Here is a 10,441-nt window from a genome sequence, read left to right as displayed (position 1 = left end):
ACTGAGCCTAGCTACATTGCTAACAGGAGTGACAGCGCGTCTGACTGCGTCTGACTGACTGGGAGGTCGCGCAAAGCTCGGACAAGTACGGAGCAGCTCGTCTCAATTCAGATAAGAGCATATTTCATTATGGAAATACGGTGGACTGTTCCTTTAAACTTTAAAGGAACAGTCCACTGTTCCTTTAATCGCTTTAAAGTTTAAAGGAAACGGGGAGGTGAGTTTCCTACAGTCAAATGTAAAATGAACCTAAATATGTGAGATACATGAGACTGGAGCCCCGATGTCTTCCAAAAGCGCATGCGTGGCGTGTGTGGGATTTTTGTTTATTTGTTTGTTACAACTTTATTTCAGTCAGTGAACATTCACAAGAAAGACCAAAGGGACAGATTAAATGAACTGAAGAAAAAGATAAAACAAATAATAATAATACAAAAAATAAAATAGTAAACGCAAGGTTACTGAATAAAAAAAATCAAGGAAAGACATTAAACATAGTGCATATATTAATTGTTTTAGCTGCTTTTTTGTTTTGTACAGGGGAAATTGTTGCAACGTAGTGCTCCAGTTCTGTCTTGAGCGCCAAGAAATGAGGCTTCTTGTTTGAGAATTTGCATTTAGGAATGTGAAATTTGGCAAGAAGCAAGATCAGATTGATGAGGAAAAATGCATTATTACCTCCGCCAAGGAGGTTATGTTTTCGGTAGTGTTTGTTTGTTTGTCTGTTAGCAACATTACGGAAAAAGTAATGAATGGATTGCTCTGAAATTTTTCTCAGAGGTGTGACTGGGCACAAGTAACAATCCATTAAATTTTGGCGGTGATCCGGATCACCTTCTGGATCCTGGATTTTTTTAAAGCAGGGCTTTTCAAAGTGTGGGGTGCACCTCCCCTAGGGGGCGCCAGAGTTCTTCAAGGGGGGCGCAACGTGAGGAAAAATAAACCAGAATAAGTTACTACTGCAGACATTTAGCGAACTTCAGCTAGCCTTTACCAGAGACAAAATGGATCGATTTTTAGTACCTAAAGCTACAGTGAGTGAGGAGACAGAGTCTGGGCCAAGCAAAAAAAGAAGGAAGTATGACCACGATTATTTAAAGTTTGGATTTTCATGGACTGGATCTGAAGATGCTCCACTGCCACAGTGTGTTGTCTGCCAAGAGGTGCTAGCTAACGATGCTATGAGATGTTTAAAATGTGTAAAACAAGATTTTTTTTTAAAAAAGCTCATATGTTTTAAATGTGTAAAAAAGATGTTTTAAAAAAGCACAGATGTTTAAAATGTCTCATCTCATCATCTCTAGCCGCTTTATCCTTCTACAGCAGGGCTATTCAATTAGTTTTCCATTTGGGCCACATTTCAAATCCAAGAACTTGAGGTGGGCCACAAATTTTCCGCATTCACTAACAAGTGGTAATTTTTCAGTTTTCAAGTAGCCTACAAGGTCTATTATATTATATTATAATTCATTTTTAGCCTTCAACTTAACATTGAATATTCAAAATGCACACACACAACTCTCTTTCCCATCTCCTTTATTTAAAACAAACAAACAAACAAAAAAATAGAACATTTATCTCAACATTTCTCATTGATATGCTTGTCAGGCTACTGATACTAAACAGAACACAGCTTTAGCCCACAGCTGCGATTGACTTTAGTGAGAGAAGTGACATTTCTTGTTTTGCACAAGATCTGTGATGTTTGGTTCATAAGATGTCAATGCAATCCGAAGGCACTGGTGAAGTTTGCGGTCAGTTAGGGAGCACCGAGAACTGTTCTTAATTGCGTTCACGTGTGAAAAGCTCGATTCACAAGTGTATGTAGATCCAAACATACCGAGCACAAAGATTGCCACTTTCTTAATGTTGGGGAACTGGTGTGTGTTCACGTCACTCCAGAACTTGACTGGCCCATCGTTGCGAAGCACCACAGCCATGGTAGCAGATGACTGCATGTCAACAAGTTCAAGAATGAATTTATCCTCATCGATGGAAGGGACCGCTTGCTTTGCTCTGGCAGATAAGTCGCCTTCTTTTGCAGCGGTGAATGGGTCTCTGGCAAAGGCCATAACCTCCGTGGACAGAGCAAGTCCATCCAGCCGACCAGCAAAATTTTCTTTAAGCTTCGCAATGAAATCTGTCATCACATCTGTGATTTGTGCCAGGGATGAGATGTATTTGCGGAGCGCCGGGAAATGTAGCATTCTGCCAGTTAGGTCAGTCGCGAAAAGATCCAGCTTGACGGGGAATGCCCTCATCTGTTCCACAAGATCAATGACCGTTTTATCTCTGCCTTGTAATGCCAAATTCAGGTCATTCAGATGCTTGAATATGTCATTTAGAAAGCAGACATCAGACATGAAAGTATCATCACTCATGCGATTCAGGTGGATATGCGCTTTTCTGTGCTTGCTGTTGCGCAGAAAAACTGTTACGGTATCTCCTCTCGGAGATAACAGAAGCGCTCCAGTGCTCGGCCTTTGGACAGCCACCGGACATCATTGTGCAAAAGGAGGTCGTAATGCTCTGCATTCATTTCTGCCAACAGCTGACGAAACAAGCGATGTTGGAGGCTTGACGTGGATCGAATAAAGTTGATTATTGCTATCACGTCATCCATTGCTTCTTTAAGGTCCCCGCTTAGCTTTGAACACAACACCGTCTGGTGCACAATGCAGTGTATATATCTCAAGTCAGGTGAGATAGCTGACCAACGCGCTGCCAACCCACTTTTTTACCAGCCATGGATGGAGCCCCATCAGTCACAAGCATGCACACATGCTTCATGTCCAGATCGTTGTCGCGGAAAAAAGATGAAATTTTCTCAAAAATCACCTCGCCTGTTATTGTGTGTTCTTCCAAAGGTAGTAGGCCGAGCAGCTCCTCTCGGAAGATCTTGCCATCATAAAAACGCACATATATGCACAATTGGGCTATATCAGTTCTATCTGTTGACTCGTCTACAGCTACAGACATCACATCAGCTTTCTTCAGATCATTTAGCAGCGTGTCAAATACTTGGGTGGCAAGCATTTCAACCCTATGACTGTTTGAAGTGTCTGACAGGGGGACGTTTTTACTAGATGACACCACATTTGTTTTAATTTTTTCGTCACTTATCACCTCCTCCACCATGGCCAACATACAATCTTTCACCGTTTCGGAGTCAGTGAAGGGCATTTTATTTTTGGCCAAGATCCATGCTACGCGGAGAGATGCAGCTGTACACAGTAAAAAATGGAGTGTCAATATTGCAGTGTAAACCTATTTTCCTCTGGGTAGAGTAGTTATAACACTATGCAGAGTAAAATCGTCTAAATGGTAGTGTCAAAAGTGAGAGTTAATTCCCACTTGCACACAACGACAAAATCTACTCTGCAGGGTGATGATCATTGTTAATTTTGACACAAAATAGAGTAAAATTAACTCTAAAAATCTTACACTGGCTATAGAGTAAATTTTACACTGATTTTGAGTGGGACCAAATGTTATCTGACAGAGAGTTAAATTCAACTCTTAAAGAGTAAAATTGACACTATGATTTTTACTGTGTAGCTCGTTCTTGAGATGTGCACGCTCTCACCATGGTGGTGGTGCTCCGAGTGTAAGAAGCGACCAGGCTCTGTACTTTTGCAGCCCTCTCTGCAGATCCCTCCGGGAAGGTCAGGCGGAACGTTGGGTGTTTTTCGATGTGGTGTCTCCGAATATTGTAATCTTTTAGTACAGCAATACATTCGTTGCAAATCAAACACATTGGTTTGGCGTTGGCAGTTGGCAAAATGAACAAATATTTCTTGGTCCATGCTGGATTGAACCGACGATTCTCATCGTCAATTTTTCTTTTAAGTGCAGAGAGAGACATGTTTCTTTTTTTTTTTTTACAACAACGGCGAGCTTAATATGCAGCACACGTTGCTAGGGACGCTCAGCGTTGCTGCACACCACTCTTCACGCTCTCGCGACACGTTGATTGAGAATGCATATTTGCTAACTATTTGCATTTTACTGAGTTAACAGTAGCTGGGAAATAATAAAAGTGCAAAATAACTATTATAACATCATCTATTTATTGATATTTGGTAAATTAAAATACATATATTAAGTTTTGGAGACTGGTGAATGGTATTTTACTTTTAAAGGTGAAGCATCACGTCGGCCGCATCCGGGCCACGGGCCGCCAATTGAATAGGCCTGTTCTACAGGGTCGCAGGCAAGCTGGAGCCTATCCCAGCTGACTACGGGCGAAAGGCAGGGTACACCCTGGACAAGTCGCCAGGTCATCACAGGGCTGACCAGGGGCGTTGCACCAAATTCTGGGCCCTATGCACAAGCAGTGGCCATGGGCCCCCCCAAAAAAAGCTCAGCAGTTAACAATGCTGAAAGTATCTAACAACAAGGGCGTACTACCAGTCCAGTCAGTTATGTAGCCACACATTAATCTAACAACTCCTAAATGAATAAAAAACCCTAATCACACAATACGTCACTGAATCTTTGTTTTATTTGCAGAATGATTAAAAGTTGTAACAGTAAATGCCACCAAAGGTCACCAAACATAATAGGCCTGCATGAAAATTGAGCACCTTTGCATTGGGCTGAAGAGAACAGATTTTTATCAAGTAGCTTATTTATTCCATAAAAGAAATGCCATTTCCAGATTTCTACATTAACAAAATACTTCCTTTAGAATGAAAGGTAAACAAAACTTGACTCTCTTGTCATTTTTCATTTTAAAAAGGGCAAAAAGAAAACAGGCTTCCACAAAGTGCTAAACACTGGAATTTATACCCCAGCTATTAGCCTAATTATGTTATGGCCCAATATAATTTAATTTTCGATTAGTATACTATTGCAAGGCAGAGAAAAAAGGCATCATGTTATTTCTAATTTTGTGTTGTGCAGTTTTTAGCACTGACAATCGCGGTGGTATTGAAGCATTTATAACCACGGGTGTTCATTTACTGTAGGCTATTTGCTTTCACAGACTTGGGCTCACCTTTCTTGGGAAAGAAGTTTTGAGCAGTTGCTTTCCCTCATTTCTTTTCTTGTCTCTTTCCTGCCTCTCTTTTCGTTTCTGAAAACCGGATTTTGTTTTCTTATGCATCATCTTCCATAGCACAGATAGCCTCCCATGCGCAGGTGCTGCTTCAGCAGAATGAACGCTACGTTAAATGCGCTTAAAGCCCGGTGAAAGCGGACTAAACCATTTCGTGCAAAGGGTGGGGGGGGCCTGTCCCCAGACACTATATGTAGGCTAGGACAAACAATTCAATCCATTAAACAAACAATTTATTTACCCAAAACATTACATTTACATTAGTTAGCAACATATATTGTGATCTTTAAATGGTATTGATATTTAAAGGAAAATAAAATTACAGACTCCTCAAGGGCCCTCCCCCCACTTGGGGCCCTGGTAACTCAGTCCCCCTTTTCCCCCCACTACGACGCCCCGGGGGCTGACACATAGACACCCATTCACACTCACTTTGGAGTCACCAGTTAACCTAACCTGCATGTCTTTAGACTGTGGGGGAAACCGGAGCACCCGGAGGAAACCCACGCGGACAACATGCAAACTCCGCACAGAAAGGCCCTCGCCGGCCCCGGGGCTCGAACCCGGACCTTCTTGCTGTGAGGCGACAGCGCTAACCACTACACCACCGTGCCGCCCGTGTACGACAGCCTTTTTTTTTTTTTTAAATACGAATGTAACATTAAGTATAGCAACAACAAAAATTGTAAGGGGGGCGCTGTTGTTTATTTGCTCTCTGAGGGGGGGCTGACTCTCCCACACTTTGAAAACCCCTGTTTTAAAGGATTAATTTTTTCCCCATTGAAATGAATGGGCATGCGACACAAAAAAAACAACAGATTTTCCCTTCTGTAGGCCAGACCGTAAGGTGTAAAGTCATGAAACGTGGCACGCTGATAGAGGAGTGGACCCTGATTGATTTCATCAAGTTTCATGTTGGTGCGTCTCACGCCACCAACTGATCAAAGGCCTACATGCGTTCATGCACGTAACTTTTGATCCGTATGTCCGATTTCCATAAGTCTGGTGCCGTTGGAATCCTTGGAGCTAGACGATTCCAACGCACCCTATGACGTCATTCTCCGCCTAATTAGATTTTCCGCCATTTTGAATTTTGTCCAAAGTGAAGGTAAAGTGACCCTGGCCGCATGTTTTGTCCGATCATCACGAAACTTGGCACACATGATCTCCAGTCCATGCCTAATGAATGATATTCGTTTCGTTCTCATATGTCAAAGCGTTCGCCCGTGGCAACCAATCAAAATCGATGGCGAAGCCACCAAACAGCAGTGTTGGGAGTAACGTGTTACAAAAGTAATGAATTACTGTAATACATTGCTTTTTGCAGTAACGCGGTAATGTAAGGCATTACAGAAAAAAATTTGGTAATATTTTACTCGGTACAAATGTCAATAACGCGCGTTACAATGCATTTTTAACCTGGAATGAAGTGGTGGGCTTTTTTTTCTTCATACAAATTCACCAAAATCACGCGAGATCAGCAGAGGTGAAACGTCTGCGCAAAATGTTTCACTTCCTTTTCCTTTAGGCTAGTCAGACAGGAGAGAGAGATGAGTGAACCTGCAGCTGATCTAATGTTGGATAGCACATTCTCCAGATGGGCATACGCCCATTACTTTAAGTTTGTGAAAAATAAGGATGTGAAGAACATCATAGTCAAATGCACTTTGTGTGCTAAACCTGAAGAACGTCCACTTCCCGAAATAGCACTAGTAATTTAACTAAACATTTACAGAGGTGCCATAGTAACATGAAGTTAGCAAGGAAGCAAGCGGAGGATGAGAGTGGCGATAAAATCACAAAGCAGCCAAAATTAACGTTCTGCCACTCTGAGATGCTCCTTCAGCCTCAAGAGGTTAGGAGACTTGTGGCGGAGTATGTTGTTGAAGATATGCTGACAGTTTGTTTACATTTTTGTCCTGTATAACTGAGTTTTTTTTCTGGTCGGAAGTCAGACTAAAGTGATTGAGCTGCCTTTCCTTCGAGGGCTAATAGGCCTAAGCACTTCAGTATAATTAAAAACACTTTGATTTTATTTCTAATTCCGTTTTTCGAAATGTGACTGGGTAGCCTCATATAGCTAATAGTCATTGTCTAGCTGTGATTTAAAAGGCTTGTGGTTTTTTTTCAGGCCAGTTTTATTGTAGGCTACGATTTGCCATAATATGTTCATTTTTGTTAAATTTCTGAAATGGAGTCATATCCCTTACGGCTAATCTTTTTTTTTTTTTTTAATGAAGCATAAACTATGCTTAATGCTGTAAACTTGAAAACAATAAAGGCATAGAAATGCTAACTTTGTATCCTGTCATATCTTTAGACATTACAATACAATACAGTTCAATTAATGTTAATATGAATAGGCCTAAAGTTACAGTATTTCTATCACAATTTGCCAGACTTTCACCTTTTGTCTGTTCTTGCGATGATTGTTCCTTGTATTGTGCCATGAGCCGTCACTGTGGCTATTATATTCTATTGTTTTTAGCCATAAGCCTAGCTCAGTCAGATACCACATCACCTTCCACTGGATGTGTGATGAGCTAATTGAGCGTTTTGAGCTACATTTAGATTGCCAAATCCATTCTTCCAGTTATTTTGGTGAGAGTAACTTAAAAGTAATGCAATAGTAGTGTAATGCCTTACATTTTAAATACAGTAATATTGTAATGTAACAAATTACTTTAAAATTACAGTAACAAGTAATAAATAATGCAAAACAGTTTTGAAGTAACTTGCCCAACACTGCCAAACAGGAAGTGAGCTCATATCATGGAAACGCTTTGACATATCAAGACCATATTTAGTGGCATGACTTTGGACACCATCCAAACTACCCTCATCAAATATGGTGTCATTTGGCCACTAGGGGGCGTCATAATTAGCAAAAACGTATTTTGGCTCATATCTCAGAAACGCTTTGACATATCAAGACCATATTTGTTGAGATGACTTTCGGCACCAGTTCATGTATGCTCATCAAATTTGGTGTCATTTGGCCACTAGGGGGCGCCACAATGAGCAAAAACGTGTTTTGGGTCATATCTCTTTACGGATTTAGAATTACATCTAAATTTTCATGTTAGTGATGCTCTGGGATGTCCCTGTAAAGAACCTTGCCAGCCTGTCATCTCTGTATGAGAATCCGCCTTGTGTCTTGGCCAAACTTTCGCGTGTTGACACAAAACTTGTCGTGTGGGCGTGCGGTCACCTCTCTTACCGGGTCGCCATGGCGGCACACCTGTGCAAGCACACTTTCGCATTTTCTCCAGAAATGCATTCTAGTTATTATTATTACCTCCGCCAAGGAGGTTATGTTTTCGGTAGCGTTGGTTTGTTGGTTTGTCTGTTAGCAACATTACGGAAAAAATTATGAATGGATTGCTCTGAAATTTTTCCCAGAGGTGTGACTGGGCACAAATAACAATCCATTAAATTTTGGTGGTGATCTGGATCACCTTCTGGATCCCGGACTTTTTTAAAGGATTCTTGGCAGAGGTCTGCACTCTCCAAGTGCTTTTCTAGTTTGAGATGTGTTGCTGTCATGAAATTTCAAATGAGCCAATATTTGGCATGAAATTTCAAAATGTCTCACTTTTGACATTTGATATGTTGTCTATGTTCTATTGTGAATACAATATCAGTTTTTGAGATTTGTAAATTATTGCATTCCGTTTTTATTTACAATTTGTACTTTGTCCCAACTTTTTTGGAATCGGGGTTGTATAAATATAAATTATTGTGGGCTTCAAACACTGCGAGCTTTACTCATTTTAAAGATAATGAAAATATAAGAGAGCAGATTTGTTAATATTTGCTTCTATAACTTGTAAAATCTCAGTTTATGTTAATATGTTAATTGGGTAGAGTGGCATAATGCATGTAGGATAAGCAATATGATAACAATATTGCATGCTATCGAACAAAATTAATTAAACCCACTAGAAGGGAATAGAATGTTTTTATTCCATCAAAAAAGTGTCCTGTATGTATAATAATTTCCGATATTTCACTCTGATGACATCATTACCTCCGCCAAGGAGGTTATGTTTTCGGTAGCATTGGTTTGTTTGTTTGTTGGTTTGTCTGTTAGCAACATTACGGAAAAAGTTATGAATGGATTGCTCTGAAATTTTTTCCAGAGGTGTGACTGAGCACAAGTAACAATCCATTAAATTTTGGCGGTGATCTGGATCACCTTCTGGATCCCGGATTTTTTTCAAGGATTCTTGGCGGAGGTCTGTGCTCTCCGAGTGCTTTTCTAGTTGTCCTTATTACTGTGATCATAACACCCATCTATCATCTGTAGCCGCTTATATCCTGTTCTACAGGGTCACAGGCAAGCTGGCGTCTATCCCAGCTGACTATGGGTGAGAGGCGGGGTACACCCTGGACAAGTCACCAGGTTATCGCAAGGCTGACACACAGAGACAAACAACCATTCACACCTATCAATTTAGAGCCACCAGTTAGCCTAACCTGCATGTCTTTGGACTGTGGGGGAAACCCATGCAGACACTGGGAGAACATGCAAACTCCACACAGAAAGGCCCTCACCGGCCTCGAACCCAGGACCTTCTTGCTGTGAGCCGACAGTGCTAACCACTACACCACCGTGCCACCTCATAACAACCAAATATAACATTTCTATAGTAAAGCATGGGTGGAGTGTGTTCTGATTCAGCTGCACCTCTCTTTGACGGACTAGACGTCAAGTCAGACACCACTGAGTTCTATATTAGAGAGCTCATAGCTCTAGAGACGAGTGAAGCCATCTGGCCGCCATCTTGCCACTCACATCAAGTGTATTTGGCTTATCTGTTAAACCGCTGTATCCGATCAAATTTGACCCAAGAAAAGTATATCCTGACTTTTTTCCCTTTCATTACCTCCTCTTATTTTCTCAACTTTACCCACATTCCTTACATATCTTTATAGCGCTCCCCTTCACTGTTATTTTTTTCCCTTTTCCAGTCCAGTCTCTGATCTTTTTTTTTTTGAACGGCTCTTTTACAGCTATAGTTATTTCAACGGAGATTATTTCAGTTTTTCTCTTATACAGTGCATCTTTCTCTTTCCTACATTTCTTCTTCCTTTCTATTTGTTTGTTTGTTTGTTAGTTAAACCAACACAAAGGCTGAACAATACTTCCTATCTATTTAGGACAGTTGTTGAAACAGGATTATTTTCTCATGTGCCATTTTCACTTCATTCTCACGTCTTAACAGTATTTATTGGTTGCAACCTGCATGAATATTGTGACAGTGAATTATGTGACCAATAAATACTGTTAAGACATGACTGTGAGAAAGAAGTGGCAAATGACATGAGAAAATGTCCTGTTTCAGCAACTGTCCTAAACAGAAAGGAAGTATTGTACAG

This window comes from Neoarius graeffei, chromosome 4, assembly GCF_027579695.1.
Source record: "Neoarius graeffei isolate fNeoGra1 chromosome 4, fNeoGra1.pri, whole genome shotgun sequence".
Classification (NCBI taxonomy): domain Eukaryota; kingdom Metazoa; phylum Chordata; class Actinopteri; order Siluriformes; family Ariidae; genus Neoarius; species Neoarius graeffei.
This window is presented reverse-complemented; position numbering follows the sequence as displayed.